This window comes from Protopterus annectens, chromosome 4.part0 (assembly GCF_019279795.1).
Source record: "Protopterus annectens isolate FY-2018-M chromosome 4.part0, PAN1.0, whole genome shotgun sequence".
In the NCBI taxonomy this organism is placed as follows: domain Eukaryota; kingdom Metazoa; phylum Chordata; order Ceratodontiformes; family Protopteridae; genus Protopterus; species Protopterus annectens.
In genome coordinates, this window is record NC_056733.1 from 312,712,497 (window position 1) to 312,736,971 (window position 24,475).

Consider the following 24,475-nt stretch of genomic DNA (forward strand, 5'->3'; position numbering starts at 1 on the left):
CAGCCTTTCCCCTCAGCAGGAATCACAGCACTAAATAATGATAGACCAGTATACCTATCAACCTACTAATGTATGACATCTGGACAAACCCTGACATAATTGGTCGATAGAGGCGCAAATACATGGCCATACTTGAAATATTGCTGTTATACACTGAGAAAGTTACTGGTGTTACAGGGTTTGTTGTAACATATCTTTTCTGAGGGATGTAAAGTCAGAAAAACAAGTGGATGTTACCATTTACATAATGCAATCACCAGAGTATGCTACTGATTTGCCAAGGATAACATCTGTCTGAGGAACAGCCCATATATAACAGGCTTACCTGTGGCCATTATGTGGATGGCCCTACAGTTGAGAGCTATGCGGAGACAGAACTTTGTCAGACTGAAACCCATGCAGAAGTACAATGTGCAGACAAACCCTGTTAAACTAACAGTATTCTAAACATATAACAGCAATACTCACATTCTGCCCCTAAGTCTTGCTTCTTCCCAGCCGTTTAGTTGGCTTGTCTCCACAAGTCGTGTAAGAAGTAGTAGCTCACACAACTCCATGATGTCTTCCCCACATGTAAGGGAAAGGGCCAATGCCCACATGGAGTACTCATTTATAGGAGTGTGTTGCCATGACATTGGCAATTGGAAGAACTACACAGCTGCTCTGCATGCAATTAGCAAGTGGGGAACCCCAATAGGTACACCGGCTATCACCTGGTCATGAGCATCACCTACAAAAGCTATGCTGCCACCTATTCAAACCACCTCTATCCCTGTAGTGCACAGAAAGAGAGAGAGAGAAATATCAAATGAAACTTAAAGTAGAAAAGAGAAGAAAGAAAAAAAGGTAAGTGGAACATGTAAGCAAGTAATTGAATGTAGTATTTTATCTGTAATAATGGGAAATATGATTTGGAGGAATATATGTCCCAACAAGACTTGCTGTACTAATGTCCTGCTAAACAGCTGCCAAGCCCATAGCATCTGGCCCTCTCTGCAGTGGGAGATATCACCAACATACCTCTCAACTGTACAGATCTTCACAGAATTTTCACATTTTACCATCATATATTTTTGTCTGTTCTTCCTGGCATCTGTACTTTTCTGGCAAATAGCCGAGGACTGAAGTCATCAAAAAATGACAAACACTTGAGTTTGAGACTCCACATCCTTAAGAATCGTCACCATAATGCAAAATGTATCATTCTATGAACTTTCTGTGTTTGTAACAGGAATATTTAAACTCTGTCCCTATTTATTCCCCCATCATTTTAGGCTTTGTCCAGATGTGATGCTCTGGGAGGTTGTGACGTAGGATCACAGCTCAGGACCCTGACTCACCCTGGGAAAGGACAGTTCATATATGACAACCGCAGGGCTTTCTGTCAAACAGTTGTGACTGTGCCACTGATAGGTCAGGTAATGGGATTTTTTTCATATCCATGTTACCTGTGATTATGAGTATGACACATGTTTGCCTTGTAAAGCTAAGAGACTTATAGAGGGCATGTGCACAGTAAAGTACTGTTGCAGACGTGTATTGAACTGCATGTGATATATTAAATTAATAACATTTAACTGTACAGTGTTCTGCTGGACAGTAAGCACATTTGTGACTGATATCTGTAGTCACATACACATATACCTGTGTTATGTCAGCCAAACCACTGACAGGTCTGTGAGCAATGACATTGTAACATAATAGCCTACGTATGACTGTTGGACATCTTCCAGGTTATCACAGTGATATCAAACCCTTCTGTGCAATCAATGTACTAATGTTTGGTGCAGCTATATTAATACAGTATCAATAATGATGTCCCTTTTGACACCCATTTATGTGTGCCATTGTCTAGATGTACTGCTGCAACAGGTTAAGAAGTATGATTGAGCGTCAAGACTGTAAATACAGTGTGCCATACTAACATACAACAGAAATATATACCAGGTATCACCTGAGCACATGTATGTATGCTTATGTTCAGCTGGAAGGCACAAAACTAATCACATGGGTTTCAAGCAGTCAGGTACATAGGTTGTGCATGTTGCACATGTGTGTAACATCAGTGTCAGTGCATACAACAGATATAAATGTGTACAGCTACTGGTTGTTGCAGTGCCCTGACACTGATATGGGTACTAGAGTAGGCATGATATTCAGGTATTAATTGTCCACCTGTGTTATGACCCTCTGTCTATGTCTACCACTACCAGTTATATCAACACCTATATACAGTGGATATCACAAGTGTACACACCCCTGTTAGAATACCAGGTATGTGTGCTGTATGACAATCAGACTACAGAAGGTAATTTCATAATATTTCTCATATTTAAATGACCACCAACCTGTACAATTCCATTGAAATACAATCAGAAGTTTTTCTAGGAAGGTCTGCAACTATTTTCAAGTGAAGATGTGCCATGATGTTAGAGTCCAGACCAAGATGGATGAATGCTGTAACCATCTCAAGAGGTGCATACACAGCATATCAATTTAAGGGTGTGTACTCTCATTCATCTGGCTTATTGTACTGGGTATTATTTCCATATGTTTTCACAGACCAGATTGTTATGTTTTTAATTTAACTGTACAGGCTATAGGTCACACTACAGGTGGGAATTGTTATGAAATGAGTAATTGTGGTGTCATGTTCCAATTGCACAAGCACCAGGCAGTGTATCAGGGGTATGTACCCTTTATATCCACTGTAGCTATATGGACACAGCAGTACCTGACCTGTATATCCAGCCTCCACCAAGGTAGAGTAATTGCCTTTGGTGGACAGCAACAATACACAAACCACATAATAGGTTGCTACATTGGCTGTACAGGGACACATAGGTGCAGGCAACAACTTGGAAAGAAGTCCACCTATATCTGAGCAAGCATGTAAGTTCAGAGGTGACTTCCTGTAAGACTGATTATAACTATGAATCAGACATATCCACACCACCACCACCACCAATTGCAACTGTCCCCACATATCTTGTAAGTCTCAGAGGAAACAACACAATTCACCCTGTACTGGGGGTAAATAACATCTCATACACACATGCCATGGATATAGGCAACCTGCATCACACAGGTTATGTGGGAACATCGCCTCCCTGTCCATCCCAGTTGTACAGGGGGATATGCACATCAACCACACTCCTCCCCTCTGCATTGGTGAGCATGTACATATTGCCTACTGATGGCAACAGCAGAACATCTCCCTGGTGCATAATAACATCACTGTCTGCCTCCTACATGAACTCAGGCACATGCTTATATCTCCATCACACACCACAGTCAAACACAGACCTGCCACCATCCACACACCATCCACATGGAAGATGCCCACTGTCAACCCTCTACACAGAAATGAATGGAGGATAGAGGATTATGCAATCAAGTGTCCAACATTGGGGGAATAAGATAGCTTAGGGACAGGCGTGTAATGCAAACTGCTATAGCCATTATAGCTTGCAGGGTTTTGGTGTAGTGTGGATTATTTGCAAGTAATATCCACTGTTGATGTGCATTTTGACAACTGTATGAGGTCCTGTGACCTTTTTCCTGTTTATGTCTTCCAGTTAACATGCAGAGTGCTCACCTACCAGCATTCTTTGTTTGGGAAACTGGCATCATCACCCAATATGTGATTGGACATTATGCCGTTATTTGGATGGAGAGCAGAAGATGTGTGGGAGAAGACTGCCCTGTAGAACAATATGGTCCACAGGGTAAATGATGCCAGCCTGCACAGCTGAACATATGAGCATGTGCAGCATCGGGCCACCAACCTCAACCTCCATGCCCGTCAATGGGACCGGCTAGCCACAGGTGGGGGCCCAGCCATCCAGCCCCCACTGACACCCACCAAGGGGCTCCTCACCAAACTTGGGCCACACGCCCAATGCACAAGCCATGATGCTGAGGGAAGCATTGTGGAGGTGGGTTGCACACATACACTGGACAAGGAGTGTGCAGGTAATGGCCCAGTGGGGATTAGTACACTAATGTATCAGATATACATGTATCTCTATTGTATCTACATGCATGTGTCAGGTCTGATTGCAGTTGTGGATGGGATTTTCTAATGCATAGAGGTGCACATCTATGGTGAGGACAGGACATTGTGTATTATTGCAGTTAGTACTGTAGGTGTGTGGACATGCTGCACACATCCTGTACCAAGGATAACTCCCTCTCACAACTACCTAGTTCCCTCTGGTATGTATATGGGACAGCAGCCTGAAGCTGGCGAGCTTGGCATTGTTCTGTTGTTGCTTAGCAATACCCCAGGCATGTGAAGTGCATGCAACTTACCATGCACACAGTCTTTGGTGCTTTGATGTGGATCATTAATAGATATATTGCTTTATGTAATAGCTATATTGCTTTTTGTGCATGTTCACCTGTGCTGGGATTAACTGTATTGCATCACAGTGGTCACCACTGGGGCCTATCTGACATGAATTCAATATTTCTGTAGCATACCTCACAACTTGTCAATGCCAAGACATCTGGACAGAGGCCAGCAAATTGTGCTAGACAAATGGCCTAAGGTAGGGTCGTGCATGACACATTAGTGGTATACAATGGATATAAATTGTGTACACACTCTTCTTAAGATGCAAGGTGTTTCTGTGACATGCTAATTAGGACCACAGTATGACAGTCCACACCTCTTTCAGCCTTTAATGCGACCCATAACAGGAACATTTCACTTGTAAAACCAAGCATCTGAACTCATGTATTGCACCTACAAAGCTGGCCACCTGTGAGGGTGGCAAACGTTGTATCAGCATGATGTTTCAGTCAGGTATGATACCTCATGCTGTCATATGTGTCAGTACACTCACTGTTTCCTATTTGGCTACAATATCACATACATGGGCATTGTTAAGGCACACAGACCACTTCTGACCATGTATAGATTTTAAACATATGGATATTCCAGACACATCTGTACAGAGGACTGTATAATGGTTTAACCTGCTGCATGTGAGGCAGATGCTGATACCACATATATAAAGTAATGGCAGCGGATAGTGGTCACCAACCGTGTATGGTATACACATCAATATGGTACAAGCCACACAAGATATGATCCTCACACACACAATTGCTAGCATTAGGATTAGAACTCCTACCTATCTAGGTATTACTAATATTATGCTCTGCAGTTATCAGACATGCCACAGAGGTTATGCATTTCCACCTCTTCCAAAGGTACTTCTAAGGTGCATGACATCAACATGTCTACCAATTTGTATTGAAGGGGAGTGTAAAGGGTAGTACACAGGTCAAAATGGTATGAGCCAGACAGTACGTGATTTACATACACACTTGTCAGTATTGGGATTAGATCTCCTGCCTATCTAGGTATTCCTACTACAGTGCTATGCAGTTATCAGATGTGCCACAGAGATTATACATTTCCACCTATTCCACAGGTACTTCTAACATGGATGACATCAGCAGGACTACTAAATTGCAATGAAGGGAAGTGAAAAGGTTAGTACAGAGGTCAAAAATGGTATAAGCCAGACGGTACATGATTCACAAACACTAGTATTGGAATTAGAACTCCTGCCTATCTAGGTATGTCTACTATAGTGTTACACAGTTACTGCATGCATTAGAGAGCTTACTGAACTTCACATGACCAAAGCTGCTGATAACTACACAGCTGTGGTAAAGTATTACAGGAGGCATACAGTCTGCCTTTTGTTCCACCCGTACATCATGCTAGTTCTTTCTGTCTTGCACTTCAACTTGCATTATGGCTTGGCACTTCACCAGGTTATTGTATCAAGAAGTGTGGCACACCTGGGAGCTGTCAGTAGTACTCGTTCATCATAGATGTAGCCCCAGTACTTACTAGTTATGTCCACCCCTCCTGTCATGTTTGAAGGGTGGTTATTTGTGCTTTCACCCATTAACCTGGTGCACTTTTCCATTCTGAGGCACTGTTGCAACTGCCTCATGTACACAGACAACACTCCCCTCTAAACCCCAAACACTCAGACCTGTAAGGGTTACCCATATATCACCCAATGTGGACATATGTACTCTCCAGCAAAGACAGGACTAGCAGGTCAAGAGGATAAGATCAACACCTGCCACACCATATGGAACATGAAGCTCACCATGACACCCATTTTGACAGCCATGACATACAGTGAAAAGCCACACACCCTCCTTCCCCTAGGCACTCAATGGGCATTTATCCAAACAGCACAGACCAGCAAGGCAGACACCCACTCAGATACTGAGACATGGCACATGCCAAGGGACACATATTTAACCTACACAGTGTGCCTGTCAGTCTAAGCTCCTAAGGCTAACCACCGTGCACAATACAGTGATCATGGATAACTCAATACTGAGGCACACACATATCCCACACACTAAGTTGAATATGGAGCAGGTAACAGCCAAATATGTATCACATGCCAGCATCCAACATCCAACACATGACACAGCCAGTCATGGCACTCCACAACAACTACAAGTATCACTCTGTATCCATGTGGGTGTGAATGAATTGGGATACACCCCCTGGACTACATGACAAGAGACATGGCTGAACTCTCTGATTATGTGGTCCAGGCAGGTGTGACAGTAGCCCTGGGCAGTGGTACCACTGTCACACAGAATGATGCTGCAGTACTATCAACAGATGACTGACTGCAACATTGGCTTAGGTGTTATGTATCATTCTCAGGGGATCCAGTACCTCTTTACTTGGGATGATATGATTGACTGAACCCAATGACTTGCCATGGATGTCTTACATCTGTCACCGCTGGGTTTCCACGTACTGGCTAAGTGTTTTGCCACCCCTATGGAGCCTTATTAAGCAGTGTTCCTAATGTTATTACCACCATAACAGCTACACATGTATGCAGTCTGAGGGTCATGCTGCTCAAAGGTAGACATCTAACTGTCAGGATGCTGTCACTTATAGCAGTCAGAGTGGAGAACACATGTCTGCTGTAATGGAGAGGTGGTTCACAGCAGCAGACAGCAGACATGCAGTTTTAGAATATGACGCATTCCACAGCTGTCAGTCCCCAAACATAGACCACACCACACCTCCATAGGTGGTGTTGTCTCCATATTCATTATGGATAGGAACACCTCCAGACTAGTATCCCATCATAATGCATTGGAGATACTTCCAGTACAACTGTATTTGGGTAATAGTGCAATCCAGACCATAGCCTGCAATGGATTCACATCTACGTCCCTAGAATGTCAATGCACATTCCTTAACATCTTGCCATCTATGATGGTCCAACGCAACACTGACATCATATGAGTCTTCAACTACCCCTCCATCACCTGGGGAAAGCAGCCAAGTGCCAGTACAGTGGCCTAACACTTCTGGGATTCATCATTTCCATTGCCCTGGACCAGCTCAAACTGACCCGGATAGAGGATGCAACACCTTTGACCTGTGTTGACCACTTAAATATGGGACTGCTGCTCATCCACAGATGTCAATCCCTGCATGGTGAGATTCACACAGGCTATAATCAACATGGAACTCAACATGTCTGCCACACCCCCCACAAAGGTAACCACCTTGCAAATCCTCTCCAAGCTGACTTTGCAGCCTTGAAAACATGTGAATGTCTTCACTGCACCCATGGCAATGGGAAATAGCTGCATGACTGTGGAATCATACACATATGTACTGTATAAACAGGTACATGAATGCATGGTACTAGCCAGAACCAACAGAACCCAGACACTGTCGTCCAAACACTGAGAGACAATGTGATGGTCCCCTGCCATTACTAAAGTGTACATCAGAAGGAGGATACTGTTGCAGAGAAAGGTGGTGTCCCATGACTGTTGAACTTCCTTATTAGCCTTAAACACAACTTTGGATCCCTCATGGAATCCCCTACAGGCATCTATGACAGCAGACATGCAGCAGACATTGATGACAGTCACAACAGCCTTTGATAGTTACATCAACAACCTCCACAACATTAAACACAAGTCCTGCGAGTTACTGCACAATGCTAATACCTATCCTGAGACAACAGATATTGGCCACAGTCTTGGCAACACATTCAGTGCCAGCTTTACCCCTCTCACCCCCCACAAGTGAAGTGCTGAGTGAATGTGTTCTCACATGCGGTACCCCATTTTCATTCTAGGCATCTGTGTGTCATCAGGATGTGGCCCTGCAGCAAGACCATGGGGTATGGTGGTGTGTCATAGGCAGGGTACATTATGTGCACAGAAATCCCCGGTTTGTAACACAGTGATTGCATATGCCTAACGGATTATAGGGCTGAGGGTTGTACATTATTACACAATCACAGCACCACCCACACAGGATATTGATGACAGACACACACACACACACACACACACACACACACACACACACACACACACACACACACACACACACTTGCCAATACTGAGTTTCAAACCCCTGCCTAGCTATGTATTGCTACTACAGTGTTACACATTTATCGCACGCACCATGAAGCTTATAGAGTGGATGTTGTCCCAAGGTACTTCTAAGGTGAGGAACATTACCAGCCCTTGTAAATATTGGCATTGGGTGATGCAGTGGGTGAGAGATTTCACAAAATATTTTACCCTACACACATTTACATTTGCCAGGAGTGAGGTTCAAACCTCTATCTATCTTTTTGGACCATTGTGTTACACATGCACCACTGACCTTACATGGTTTAGGGTTGCCAACAGGTACTTCTAAGGTGAATGATACCTGCAGGACTGCTAAAGTCAGGCACTGATAAGTGTACTGGGTGTAAATGGGGCCAAAACCTTTAAAATATGGACATATATATGTAGACATATGTACACACACACAAACACTTTCCAGGCATGAGATTCAAACCCCTACCTATGTAGTTATTGCTACTACATTGTTCCACATTTAAGAAACACATCACAGAGATTATAGGTAAAGCATTGTTCAAACATACCTCTAAGGTGAATGACATCAGCAGCAGTGCTAAAGGAGGGGTAAGGGAAGTGTAGTAAGTGTGCATGACCACAAAATCCGGTTTCTACAAAGACACACACACACTCTCTCACACAAACACTCACATTTACACAGTTGCCAGGACCAGGATTAGAACTTCTACCTAACTAGTTTGCTACACTATAGTATTATGCAGTTATCGCAAGCGAGAACGAACTTATATGTTAGAGAGCTGTCCAAAGGTATCTTTGAAGGTGAGTGATATCAGCAGCAGTGCTGAAGGAGGGGTAAGGGAAGTTTAGTGAGTGTGAATGGCCTCAACCACATTCATCTAGAAACACATGCACACACACACACACACACACACACACACACACACACACACACACACACGCACACACACACACACACACACACACATAGACACACACACACACACACACACACACACACACACACACACACACACACACACACACACATACACACTCACACTCAAACACAACTTTACATTTGACAGGACTGAGATTACAACTGCTACATGGATACTTATTTGTATTGTAGTGTTACACAATTATCACAAGCACTACTGAGAATATAGGGCTGAAGGCTAACCAAAGGTATTTCTACAGTGAATGACATAAGCACATCATGTGATATAGGCCAATGGGATGTGTTCTGGGTGGGAAAGGCCTTATAATGGGATTCTCTCTGTCGTTGTCTGTCTTTCTCTTCCCCCGTCTCTGGGTGTGTATGTTTGACATATTATATTATGTTGGCCTTAGATATGTGTGAGTATTCCTATCCAATGCGTGTGTGTGACGTATCAATGGTGTACAATTTAGTGTGTGTACACAGACAGCTGTGAATAACCGATATCTGTAGTCCACTGTGTTGTGTGACATGGACTGTAAGTGTAGGAGCATGCCCAGTATGACCTTCTATATTGAGTGTGTGCATCCATTCCAGGGAGTGTTGGACTCCAGTTCAGGGTCTTGTGTGCTACAGCTAGAGTTTCAGACTTTACACACTCCATGGCATCCATGCTTCTACACCCCCCTCTGCTATTCTCTCCTCTTCCTAGTATTATGTAAGCAATATCTCAGAGGTATCCCTATAGTTGGGCCTTTATCCCAGTTGTATTTATGGCCTGGTCTACAGTCCTTGCAGTAGGACATGAGGAGGCATACTACTGATATTTGTCATTATGGCCTTGCATTTGTTTTCTGTTTACTGTGTTAGGTTGTTAGTTGGGACCCCGTGACATTCCATACATTGGCACTATGGGTGAGGCATGGGCCTTTGGAAGAGGGCTGTAGCCCATTTGGGAGTGCTGCAGGCCATCTGTTACTGCATTTCTATGTGGGATTGTGGGGGGATTGCACACCTGCAGACTTTAAACATTTGAAATGACTGTACTGGTATTTTGGTTACTCTATTGGCTTCCATTTCATATTGTATTGTGCTCTATCATGCAGACAGGTGGCATATCAGTAGAGTACACATGTTAGCTCTTAATAGCATATATTTCAATTTCAGAGTTCTTACCCTTCAGAACTAGAATGCAACTGCCAGACCTGTTGTAGTATGTCTGTGTAGGTCTGGTGTATGCTGTTCTCCATTGCCATCATTTGGGGCCTTAGCCCGGCCTTTCTTTATGGTCATTTACAACTGTCCTGCTGGGTGAGGGTGGTGGTGGTGGGTATATGATCCTCACTGACATCCATGTGTGTGACCTATTGACACCCACAGTTATTTGGGCCATTACATGTACTGCGGTGGGGGTTGTCACCCTGTGTAGTGCTGCCTAGTATGTTGACACCAGTATTTGTTATGAATTTCCCACAGTCCCATATAGCTGTCTGCTGCTATCCCATTCAGCCACCCAATTCCCTTGAATGCTTGCATCCATATCATACATACAAGTATGAGAGCATACTAATCCATTCAGTAATTGATAGGAAGGGTGACTTACCTTGTTGCTGGGCCAGTATTGAGGACAGTGCTGGAGGGCTGACTATGTTGGATGCACATAGTGCACTCCCTATACATGGTAATGCTCAGGTCGTGTCATGTTTGGCATCCCTTTTAATGTTTGTGCAAGTCAGAGAGGGGTATCAGTCCCTGGGTCCCTACAGTGTCAGTGTGTGTGCTATGCATTGCCTCTTTGCCAAGGCATGGGCATACTGGGCATGCATTCTTCTGCCTACAGGGGAAGGCTCAGGGTGTCCTTCCTCCCAGTCCCTCTGTGCCTGAGCTGGCCTTGGCAATGGTGGGGGCTGTGTGACCCTGCCCCCTGCTGTTCCTGCTGCAGCTGTTTCCACAGGATCATATTGTGTAGCATGGCACATACTATGAACATCTGTGTACGTGTAGCTGGAGAGTACTGCAAGGCTCTACCAGACATGTCAAGGCAGCGTACCATGACTTGAGCACCCCAAACACATGCTCTACAATGATCCTAGTTTGGGTGTGTGCCTCGTCATGGTGTTCTTGTTCAGGTGTGTGTGCATTTCTGATGGGTGTCATGCATAGCCAGCATCCCCCACTAGATGGACATATGGGATGTTCCCCCAGGCAAATGCCTGATACAGCTGTGAGAAATGCCAGATGTTGGAGTCATGGTAGCTTCCAGGACTGCCAGCATACACATTCATGATAATGCCCTTGGCATTGCACACAACCTGGCAGTTGATGGAGGGGAAGCTCTTATGGTTAATGTAGACCCTACCCCGCTCACCATGTGGTGCTTTGATGTGGATGTGCGTGCAGTCTATAGCACCAACTACCTCATGGTATGCTGCTATACAGTGGAAGAGATGCATACGTCTGGTCAATGACTCACGGGTGGTGGGAAAATATATATGCTCATTGGCATGTTGTATCATGGCATCAAGGAACTGGTGGAGTACCCTGGATGCTGATGCCTGTGAGACCCCCATGATATCCCCAGTTAGTCTTTGGAAGATACCTGTGGCTAGTATTCTTAAGCCTACACATGCTTTGGTATCCACTGGGATGGGTTTCCCTCTATTAGTTCTGTGTGTGAGGCGTGGCTGGCATAGCTCAACGATTTTCTGTAGAATGTCTCTGTCCACCCTATAGTGCTCTACTATCTCCAGCTCATGTAGGCCCTTGTAGGTTACCCTGGGTCTGTACACTCTTCTCTTCCTCCTCACTGTGGGTTGGTTGTCAGCATTTTTCTCCTCACCACCTTCAGTCTCTATCACATATTGATGGAGTAAAGCAGCAGCAACCTCTAACATTTTAGTTAGTTTTGGCAGTTAAAATCCCCCGTCTGTGTACACCGGTGGTGTAGAGTTTGTTGAAAAAAACAGTCTGTAGGGTGTTTGCATAGTTTATAGTAGTGTGCTGGGCTGCTGCATGTGTAATTTGCTGATTCTGATACATTCCACCTACCAGCTATGCTAGTTCTCCTGGATTGCCTTCCTACTGCTGTTTCCCCAAAAAACAGTCTGAAAGGTGTTTGCATAGTTTATAGTAGTGTGCTGGGCTGCTGCATGTGTATTTGGCTGATTCTGACACATTCCACTTGCCAGCTTTGCTAGTTCTCCTTGATTGCCTTCCTACTGCTGTTTCCCCTTCCCAGTTTCACCCTATTTAAGCCCCGAGGTGTGCTGCGCATACCCAGTGTTCAAATGTAAACAGTGCTGCCATTTCCTCTTTTTTTATTTCTTTATTTTTTTTCTGTTTACATCCTTGTGAGAGGCGCGCACACCTTTTTAGGCTATGTACACAGTGCTCAGGCACATCTGACACACACCCTTCCTTAGCTGTGCTTAGCTAAGGGCAAACACAGGCCACAGAGCTCCAATGAGCTTACAGCAAGCATGACACACCCCCCTTATGAATTCATTCCGTTCTTACACTTGTACTGTTGTATTGCTGCACCTACATGGTTAGGTACAAGCTGACACTTTGAAGAAATGTGTGACTCAGTATAACTCAGCTCATTTGCATACCCCAGTGTGTAGGTCATTCGTTACTGCACTAACACAGATCCTTTTGCCTTGCAACCAGTACTCCCTGATATTGTTTACATTCTGCATGCGATTGACTATAACGGCAAAATGAAGATTTAACTTAAAATTAAATTTTCCCATTTTTTTTTTTTTTTAATTTTCAGCACGATCCCATTTGGGCGCCGCTGCCCTTTGCTTAAACGGCCGAGATTGGTCGAAAAAAGTTTAATTTTCATAATAATTAATCACTTTTCAATGCCAATGGCCTTATATTTGGCCATTGGCATGTCTAATGTACATAATACATGCTTTTCCATGAGCTGTCATGTCTCCATTTTGTCAGTTGTAGAAATGTACTCAGTTATTTTCTGAATACATTTCTGCACTGACGCTGTTCCAACACGGAGACCTGGCAGTTTGGTGGATTGTAAAATCACCTCATTTGCATGATTTTCACCAGCAAATGAGGTGATTTGCATATTTGCTGGTTTTCCATGCTAGAACAGTGTAGGGTTACTTGTGCACATGAAAACAGCACTTTCCTGGATTGCTCGGTGGCCATTTTCCATGCAGGAGCTCCTACAGTGTTCCTACACAGAAAATATCCATTCATGAATCTGGGGGCTTGTCTTTTCACCTATGTATCTGGAATTTGGCTTTCCTTGTATCCAGGAATGAAAATATATGGACCATCATTAACAAATTTACACATCCTACAACAACCAAATTTAAACATTTTTGAATTTAGATTTCCGTGTTTGTATGTGGACCTAGTCACACTTTCAAACCAATTTTTCAGGCTTCTGCCCTTAGAATATGTTACTATAGGTATGTTTCCAAGCTTAGAAACCAATTTTTGGGAATAAAACACACTCCAGTGGTTGAGTATGTCAACTATATATTGCCCACACTATTGTACTTTATAACCAAAGTTCCCTGTCTATTCTTAACATCACTCATCACAATGTTTAACTGTAAACCCATTTTTAAAATGGGTGCAAATTTGTTGCCTCAGAATTTTATTTCTTTTTTAACATTCTTTAAAAGATCCATGGGGGTAACCCCTATCCAAGAACAACCCAATCAAAGTTTGTAATTCAGTAAGAAAATTAGCATTATCTCTGACTAACTTTGAAAGTATGATCATTTGACCTTTTCATAATACTTCTTTTTTGGTGTGGGGGGTGACAACTAGCATAATGCAACATTGCATTAGAATAAGTCTCTTTTCTGTATATGTTGGACCCCCACCTCTTATTAACAAGGTCCTTATATATATATATATATGAATATCTAGGTAATGAATACTTTCATAGTTAATCTTATTGGTAAATCTCAAGAAAGTAGTGGTTTTACTTATCAAAAAAATTCCACAAACTCTTCCTGATTTCCTTTCCACAAGATTAGTATGTCATCTAAAAATCTAACATACCTCAAAATGTTTTCATGTGTGTTGAAGTGAACATGTGGACTTTTTCCCACTCTGCCAAGACTAAATTAGTATAAATGGGTGTGCATTTTACACCTATTGCTACACCAGACATTTGTTAAAACAACTCTCCTTCGAAGTACAAATAATTATTTTTAATCACAATTTCCGTCATAGTAGTAATAATATTGTCATAGGTGTTAGTCAGTCTGTCACTACCACACAATGCTTCATGAAAAAATTTCATGCCTTCCTCGTGTGGCATTGTTGTAAATACATGAATCACGTCCACTGTTATAAAAAACACATTTTCATCAAAATCAGTGTTTTTTAGGACATTCAAACAATGCCAAGAATCTTTAAGTATGTGTGTATGACAATCCAAAATGTGCTTTGCATGATGGTCAATAAAGACTGATAAAGATTCAGTTTTTGACCTTCCTGGTGCTACTATTGGTCTAAATAGGGGATTTGAAACACATTTATGAACCTTTGGAATACTGAAGCTAGATGGAATTACTGGTGTTTCTACGGTCAAGAATTCATATTCATCTTTGTCTATTTCCCCCTGAAATAGTGCATCTAAAAACCACCAATCAATTTTTGCATAAGCAACATTAATGTCATTGTTAGAAATTCATGAGTATGTATTTGTATCATTCAAAATCTCATACATTATACTTACATATTCTATGTATGGCATGACAACAACCCCCACACCCTTGTCAGGTTTCATGATATGAAGGTCTTCGGTAGAAGCCAAAGACTTTTAACATGAACATTCACCAGGGGTAAAGTTGTCTAAATATTTCCTATTCTTGTTAATCAATTGTCTGAAATCCCTTTCACATAGTTGTTCAAAAAGGTAAACTGTAGGATGAGATGGTGGAATAAAAGTACTTTTCTTTCTTAATAAGTTCTCACTTCTATAATCAATATGAGTTGTTTCATTAAAAAATATTTTTAAATTCAAATTTCTTGTATACATTTTAAACTAATCAATACATCAGCAATGTCCATTTTAAATTCAGGAACAAAAGTAAAACCTCTCTTAAAGAGTGTCACAAGGTCAGGTGTAACATCCAAACCACTAAAGTTGAAAATTTTAAAACCATCATTATTGTGTATGGTGTGTGTGTGTGTGTGTGGGGGGGGGGGGGTGCACCAATATCAATTAATGCATATTGTCCTTGCAGTGTTTGTTGTTGTACCAGTTTGTACCCTTTCTCCCCTGCCACCATGGGGCTGCACTGTCCATCTTCTTCCCTGGTACTGTTTGTTTTGATTCTTTAATCATTAGGAATGCGTCAACGGAGGCTGTTCCAAAAAACACTCATTCTGAAATGTGTGTGGTTCATCGTGCACCCTGTTATGATCATATTCACCTCTGCTGTTAATATCATAGAGGGTGTGTTTTGGGCTTCTGAAGTCACAGCTCTGGTGCTTTAATATATCTGGTGGAGTCCTGCAGTATACTTCAGCCACATGTGTGCAGATATTCACAGTATGTGCTATGCAACACAGGCTGGTCCTGTGGAAACAGCTGCAGCAGGATCAGCAAAGGTAAGGGATACACAGCCCCCCCACCAGTGCCTAGGTCACCACAGCCACAGTCACAGGAAGACTTGGAGTAGAAGCCCCCTGCTGATATCCCTGTTGGTAGACATAGGCATACTCAGTATGCCCTGACTTTGGCTAAGAGACAACACATAGCACATTCACTGACAGCCTAGGGACTGACACTTTACTCCTGACATGCAGATATTAAAATTGATGCCAGCCAAACTACACATCCTGTCCCTAACCATGTATTAGCTGTGTACTACTTGCATCAGACAGAGTCAGCCCTGATCTACAGTTGTGTCAGCTGCTGCACTTGCAAGGTAAGTTCATAACCTACACAATAGTATAGTTGATTGTTATGTTATGTCATTGTAATTATGGACTGGGTACATTATGCAGACAATTATACTCGGCTATTTGGACAGAAATTACATCCACATGGGACTACGGACACCCATTCCACTAACATGTCACCATTTATATTCGGTAGGCCTCATGCATGGAATATTCATGCAGTGCTACTGCAACAGATTACTGGTACTGCATTCAAGAGACATGTTAGAAAATGAAGTTAAAAGATAGTCAGAATAGTGAGAGTCCTAGCAGAACATGGGCTTTTGTTCCTCACCCCTTAAAACAGTAGCATCCCCTTGTAACTGCCATAACAATAAATCATCTATGCTGCATGACCATTTCACACAGTTAGTATGCTACACAGCATCAGTACAGTAATATGAAATTTGAACTTACATATTATGTGTTAGTTAACTGAGAATAGCAGAGTACATATTTATGCAGGTGATGGTGTAAGGAATGATCTCCTGTCTGTTAAGTAGCCTCTGTGGCTTAAAGGACTAAGGCAGGTAGTGTGATGGTGTTCAGGGTTCTAATCCTTTGCTATCCAGATATTGGCATGTTAAGAAGTAATAAGCATTGTTTTACAGACAATGACTCTGTGTGTTCTATGCTAGCAGTAACCTATTTCACATATGAGTTACACATTTATGTCTGTGCCGCATATCCAAGACCTGTTAAAAAAGTTTTAGGTAATACTGGATTGGTCAGTATCAGAATTGCAAATATTGGGATTTCAAACCATATATCAGCATGCATATATTGAAAATAGATTTTAGTACCACCTGCAACATGATGTAATATGACAATATAATAACAGCTATGAATGAAAAATTGTGCCGTAATGTAATTTATAGAGATTTGAGAGGGCCATACACAAAACACTGATCAATAAATTAGAACAACTAGGTATTGATGTACTGTTGATAAGGCAGATAGCTGCATGGCTTACATATAGGACATGGCAACTATCATACAGCAATTGGACAAGTGAAATAATCGGTTACAGTCAGGGTGTCCCACCGGGCTCTGTCCTATCCCCGGACTTGTTCAGATTTCTCTGTAGACCTATCCATTTTATTTGAGTTGTTCTGCAGTCTGCATGCAGATGACTTGAAATTGGGTATACTGATTACACGTGCTACAGATTGGGCATGTATGCTAAATAACTAAACCAAACTGACCATTTGGTCACAGTAGCATAATTTGTTGATAAATACATCACAAATTAAGCATATGAGATTTGGAAGGTATAAATAGAAAGGTGAATATTGCATATAGCACACAGTGCTTGAAACTGTAGATTCATTTATGGACCTGAGTATATAGGTAGATACAGCTTTGAGTTTTTCCTAATCATATCATAATATTGGCCTGGAGTACAGCTAGCTGTGGGCTGGAGTCAGTTTATGGGACATTAAGTCTCTAATGTAAGCAATGTGTCGCACATTAACAAGCTACAAAATGCCACTGTGCATGCCCATACACTTAGGTAAGCAGAGTGCCAGTCCATTGTTCATTGTGCAATTTTGTTTAAAATGTTATTTATATATATATATATATATATATATATATATATATATATATATATATATATATGTATATATATATAGATTATCTTTATATATATATATATATATATATATATATATATATATATATATATATATATATATATATATATATATGTGTGTGTGTGTGTGTGTGTGTGTGTGTGTGTGTGTGTGTGTGTGTGTGTGTGTATCTGTATTGCCCTACCTACCCAGATCATGGAGACTAAAGCTGCACTATGAGACTTATAATGTTGGATGAACGACCAAAACAAAGGGCTCAGCATTACATAATGCCCTTACAAATTGTGGAAGTGAGTAGAATAGCATGTGTTGCAATCGGAGGACTATATGGATATCTGAAGTTCAGAGTTCTGGCAGTCTTCTTTCACATCAATGTTCAAATGATCCCACATTTGACAGCAAACCACAATTTCATGTGAAACACACATAAGTATGAGTCAAACCTGTGTGCTTGTTGCAAACATCTGGACAGTGGAGAGTCATACCATGTCGCCCTATTACAGCATGTGGAAAACTTGAAAATGTATGGCATCATATATGAATATGTATATATATTGTCAAGCCATATGTTTGTAACTATGGCAGCAATAACACACACATTCACTACACCCCCGTGTCTACTGGATTTCATCACACATGCATCAACAACTGAATAAGTTGTTTAATGTATTATGCTGTTTGCACACTCATTGACAGGGCTAATTTAGCTTTGCCACAGGCTTGCCCATCAAAATGCAAGCAGACACATATGCCCAATAAGGGTGCTGTTGTCATGTAGCTAGGCTTCAAAACAGGTTTCTGACTGTTAGGCTACTAGCTGCAGATGACAGTAGAAAACAATGTGACTTTGCAGGCCTCCCAAACTGTTCAACACAGGGATTGTTTATGTTCTCTGGGATTACTTCACCTACAATCAGTTACAAAGCAGATGAGCTGTGGTGCATGCATTAAGTACTGTGATCTATAATGTGTAACACCAAATAGGTAGGGGTTCTAATCTCACTCCAGCCCACTTGGTGTATGTGTGTGTATATATCTCACTAAAGACCAAGTGTACATACCACACCGATCTCAAAACTGCCATTGTTTTGCAGCTTTTGGACCTTGTAGCTGTGCACTTTTTAGATCATGCAGTTGATGGACACCTCCAAATTCTCATCCTCCACAAGGCCTGCTGATGTCATCTACCATAGGACTACCTAAAGCCATGCTGAGGTCAGACTTAAGCCATAGCACATGCAATAGGTGCTGTGATCTGAGTATGCATGCCTAGCTAGGTAGGGGTTCTAATCTCACTCCAGCTTACTTGCTGTGTTCAGGTGTGTATGTGCAATTCCCTAAAAACAAATGTGAATCCCTCACTGACTTATAAACAGACAGGGTTTTGCACTGTTTTGGGCCTAACAGGTGATGCAGGCCTCTAAATTCTTGTCCTCCACCAGGCCTGCTTATGTTATCTACCATAAGACTATGTAAAGTTATACTATTGTCAGACTTAAGATGTAGTGTGTGCATTAAGTACTGTGAGCTGTAGTATATAAGCCTTGATAGGTAGGAGTTCTCATCTCACTCCACTCAACTTAGTGTGTGTGTATGCTATATAGTGTTCTGTAGACATAAATAGGCTGTGGTGCTATTCTCACTGCAGCCAAGTTTGTGCATGTGGATGTTAGAGCATTTTACATCAGCCTATGGGATCATAGGCTCATTGGAATTTACTAGGCTAATGGTCCTATGACCCTTAAAATCCTAGCCAAGTTATTACCCTTATTTACATTATCAGCAACTATTGACCCTGTCCAAGAGTAACACAGCTGGAACCACCATGGTGAAATTACATTCACCTATCCAATCATACAGATTGCATTTAAAAAGGGCCAATGAGATGTTCTTTTTGACATGATGTGGGGGGCTGTTCCAAAGGTGTGTTAAACTCTGGAAGGCAATTCTCTCCCTCCAGCAGATTGTATTAATGTCATATACCAGGTTAAGGTCTATACAGCGAGTAACCCATGTGCCATGTGACCTATGGATATGCAGCATTTAGGATACAGCAAAGTCAGAGATTGCCTCATTTATAAGGCAAAGCTCACCTTTGAGTAGTCTGTATGACACACACTAAAGTGACAGTGATATCAGATGATCCCCATGGACAGATGCTGAAGACCTGGATTCCCCTTGTGAAGAACCTATGTGGCTCTCCAATTGGCACAGGTGCTTGGAAAGGTACATACCAAAAGGCCATTGCACTCAACTATTAGTTTGCTGAGGGAAGGGTACATGGAGGTTATAACATCTAATTTTAATGGAGACAATGCCCTCACTTATTACATGAGCATGATAGAAGGCCTGTCTTACCACTGTGGAGACATTGTGATCTAAGGTAAGTTAGCTGTCAACCTGTGTGCTTAAGTCTCCCACCCCGAGTATGTATGTCAGGTGTTGCTGCTGACATGATACTTAGCAAGAACATCACTGTTACAGAAAGCAATGATAATACATATATTTGCATTGCTTTTAAGGCCATGACTTTGGCAACAATCATTCGGTCAAGTAAGACCCTTGTGTAGGATGTTGACATACTTTGGAGCTTCAATGACTGCTCCCACTTTATAGGCATCAGCAAACCTTGTCAGCCACAGACATGTATTTTATGCTTGTACTTTGGAGAAATAGATTCCAGACAGAAGAGGACTCATGACTCAATTCTGTTGAACACCACTGGTTATATCTCTGCTATTGGAGGTGGACTCCCCTATTTTGACTTATATGACTTCTATCACTGAGGCAGTGAATGACCCCTCTAATGATATAAGGGCTGATGCCTAGTTGGGTGCATTTGTCAAGGATGGCTGAGTAGGGGATTGTATCACATTCTTTGGCTAAGTTCAAGAAGGCTATAGGCACAGATTTCCCCTCATCCAGGTCCTTGGTGAATGTCTCAATGATAGCCACCAGGTTTAACAGGCATGATCTCCCTTTGACAAATCCAAACTGTGTAGGGTCTGCTGTGTGGAGATAACCTATATCTTTGTTGATAAGGTCCATGATGATTTGCCCCATGACCTTGCAGATATGGACAGTCAGGATAATAGGTATATAGTTTCTGAGGTTTGTGGACACAAAGCTGGTGGTTACACTATGATTGCAAATAGTTTCCAATGGTTTTAGTACTCCATCTTGGAGCCCATGTAAGACTCAGCCTGAGACATTATCAGGTTCCATAGATGCTGTGTTTTTGTCCTTAGAGAGGCCATTTTTGACCTGCTCTTTAGAGATACAAGGTAGGGGGCAGGTGGTAGGGATGTCATCAATATTTGTGATGGGGACAGGGGAGTGATGGTTTCACATAACCTGTTGGCCAACAGGTTAGCTATGTTAACAGGCTCTGTATATGTGGTATCATTAACTATGGGTTTGGCACAAATGTGGGCTTTTCCTTTTGGGTTACAGATGTAACTATAGAAAGCCTTGCGGATGAGGCTAATTTGGACCCATACATTGTTTTGGAGGACTTTGCAACAACACTTATTTGCTAGTTTAAGCTGAGGAGGGAGTGTTTCCAGTTTAGCGGGCTCCCTCCCTCCTACCCTTAGACAGCAATGTCTTCCTATTATTGTAAAGCCTGTAACTGGCAGTTGTCCACCAGGCAGGTTTGCTTTGCCATGAGGAGCTTGTTGTGCTCATGTCAGGTACAGTCAAGTCAATGCACTCATACAGGTGTTTGAATAAAGCATTTGTGCAGAGTTCAGCATAGTTGCCAGTGACATCTGAGGGAGGAGGTACAGTGAAGCTATTTGCACCATCCCATAGGAGGTTATAATCTGGATAGAAGGATGTCTTTAGTGTATTTTCTGCAGGGGTGAGGTATCAGGTGTGATACCTACTTTGAATGAGACTGATCTGTGATCAGATCTGACCAAGGTGGACCTCACAGTGGGGATGCTACAGTGTTTGCCCACATTGGTAAGCACCCAATCCAGTATGTTAGCTCCCCTTGTGAAGGTGTCAATCAGTTGGTACAGGGCATTGGAGATAATGAAGTTGAGTAACCTTTCAGCAAATGACTTACGAGTACTCTACCCAGACAGTGGGCAGTAAAAGTCACCCCAAACCATGGTGTCCATATGTATCTTAACAGACTCATGTAGATCCAACTAAGCAGAGTGGGTGTCCTGATTCATGGATGGGCTCCTGTAGCTGGTAATGTCTTGAATAGGTGCCCCACAAACAGTCAATATCACTTGAAGTGTATCTATGGAATCATACTGTGTAACCAATGTGGGTGTTTATGTAACATTAATGAATCTTTATACACCGACTCCATTAGTTTTCATGCCTTCAGTATGAGGTCTGCACATGTGGAAGGAGGTGTAGCCTGGTATGGCTGTGGTGCTCTCCATAGACTTGAACCAGATGTCTGTGACTGCACAAAGGTCTGTGTGTTCCAAGGTGAGGACAGCTTCCAGTGAGTGTAGTTTCCTGTTGACACTGCTAGCATTTAGCAGCATAATCTTGAGGTTGTTTGTACATGGGGTTTTTATATTGAAAATGTTGTCCTTGAGACACTACCTAAAAAGGCACTATGGAGGTGGCAATAGCCTTGACCAGTAGAAACATCCCAGGGGTGACAGATGAAGACCATCTCTGGCAAAGTATAAGGTCTGTTGAGCATGTCATCCTAGGCTGACAGATAGTGGATCTCCTTAGACTGACACCAGATGCTAAGCCTATTATTGAAGTCAGTCATCTTCTGTTTGTATTGAGGCATCATCCTAGGTGAAGGTAAAATACAGCTGATGGCCATGGCCATAACTGCCTGTGACACATAGTACGAGAGCTTAGTCATGTCTGTCATCACACAATCCAGAGAGGTACGTCACATGCCTTGCACACCATCAGGAACTATGATGTCATAACAGTACCTGTTGTTGACAGACTTGAGTGTATGTGTGATATGCTGTATCCTGGCACCTCACAGACAGCTGACCATGACATTTCCCTTATCTAGCTTGGTGACAAGGACATCAGTGTGACTCATGATGTAATCACCTATGTCTAATATGCTTGATTTTGTGTTTAGCCGTAAGGGTTTGACCAGTGAGACAGCAATGCATTAGCTGTTATGTGTAGTGTGTTCTGCAGAGGTATTATTATGTGTAGCATGCTTGCATTTCTGTTTCTGAGGTGTCTGGTGTTTAGGTATGTTTCTGGTATGGACCTCCACACATGTAGTTATGTGTGATGTGGGTTTGGGTGGAGTAGGAGGTGAGGTGGACATGTTGGCAATGCACTCATTGTCATATGTACTGAGAGATGTGTGAGAGCAAATGGATTCAAGGTTTTTAATCTAGATGCATCTCTCACACATTGTGTTTGTGTGAAGTAGAATTAGAGGTTTGGGTATGCTGTCCACATCTCTGCAACAGTCAGAGATAATGCCATTAGCAATAGATTATTGCTTGTGTATATATCACAACAGGCCATGGTTAGGCAGTGGCATGACAGATGTTTACATGGAATGTGTTATTACCTTTATGGTGTCATTCTAAAGTAAAACAGTACCTGACAGTGTGGGACAACATGGTATATTGAGTATGCTGCTTTGCCAGGCTTGTGGCACTTGCATGAACCATAATCCTGTTATTAAGCATGGTCACAATACCATACTTACAAATGTGACAATGTACAGCTCCAGCAAAGTAAGAGTCATGCTGCTACACCCTTGGGGTTCACAGCCTCAAACACACTCTATGCAGGCACTCTTTGCAGTGAAGATGTGCATGTCCATGAATGCACAGGAACCTTGTCCAACTTTGCTGTCATTACTTTAGTCTTGCAAGTCTACAATGTCTGTCAAGCAACCAGACAGCAAATGTATGTTGTGTGAAATGATGTGGGAACACAGTCTAGTGTTCCAGGAACATAAATGTACAGTATGATATGCCTAAGACATGTGGGAGGGACAGAGACATTGCCCAAAGGTGGCCACCCATCTGTAGTAGGCCTCACATCCATTTCATGCAGATCACTACCATTATGCTGTTGAAGGTCAGGCTGCATGAATTGCTGTGAGACCGTTACCTTTTATAGATCACTGCCACTGTAGAGCTTGATAGAACAACCTTGGACATCTATGTCACCTGTGACTTAACTTTATATTGTGATGCAGCAGCTCTGCTCCTAATCACCATCAGGTCAGTACTCTAATCAATGCTACCAGCCTCAGAACCCAAGGCATAATACATGCAAATGTCAAATGATTGGGTTGGTTGCTAATTAAGGCATCTACCTGGAAAATGCTACAACAAGCCTACAGAGCTTTGCATCATGTGTGACAAGTGTGTGGATCAACAAACAGGCTGTGGCTTGCTTCTTATCTTAAACTAAATGCTAATGTTTTGCTTCTGGTGAGAGACAAAGAATAGGAACTTTGTATCCCACCACAGTGAGGCTGTGTTGAGGCCAGCAGCAGTTGTAGTAGTAGCCAGGCAGCAGCAATTCAGGCAACTCCCCTCTTTTCAGCATTCATCATAAGGTAGTTGTTCTTTTCCCTTTTAATTTCTCCATATCTTTTGGGTTTCTAATACCACGACAGGAA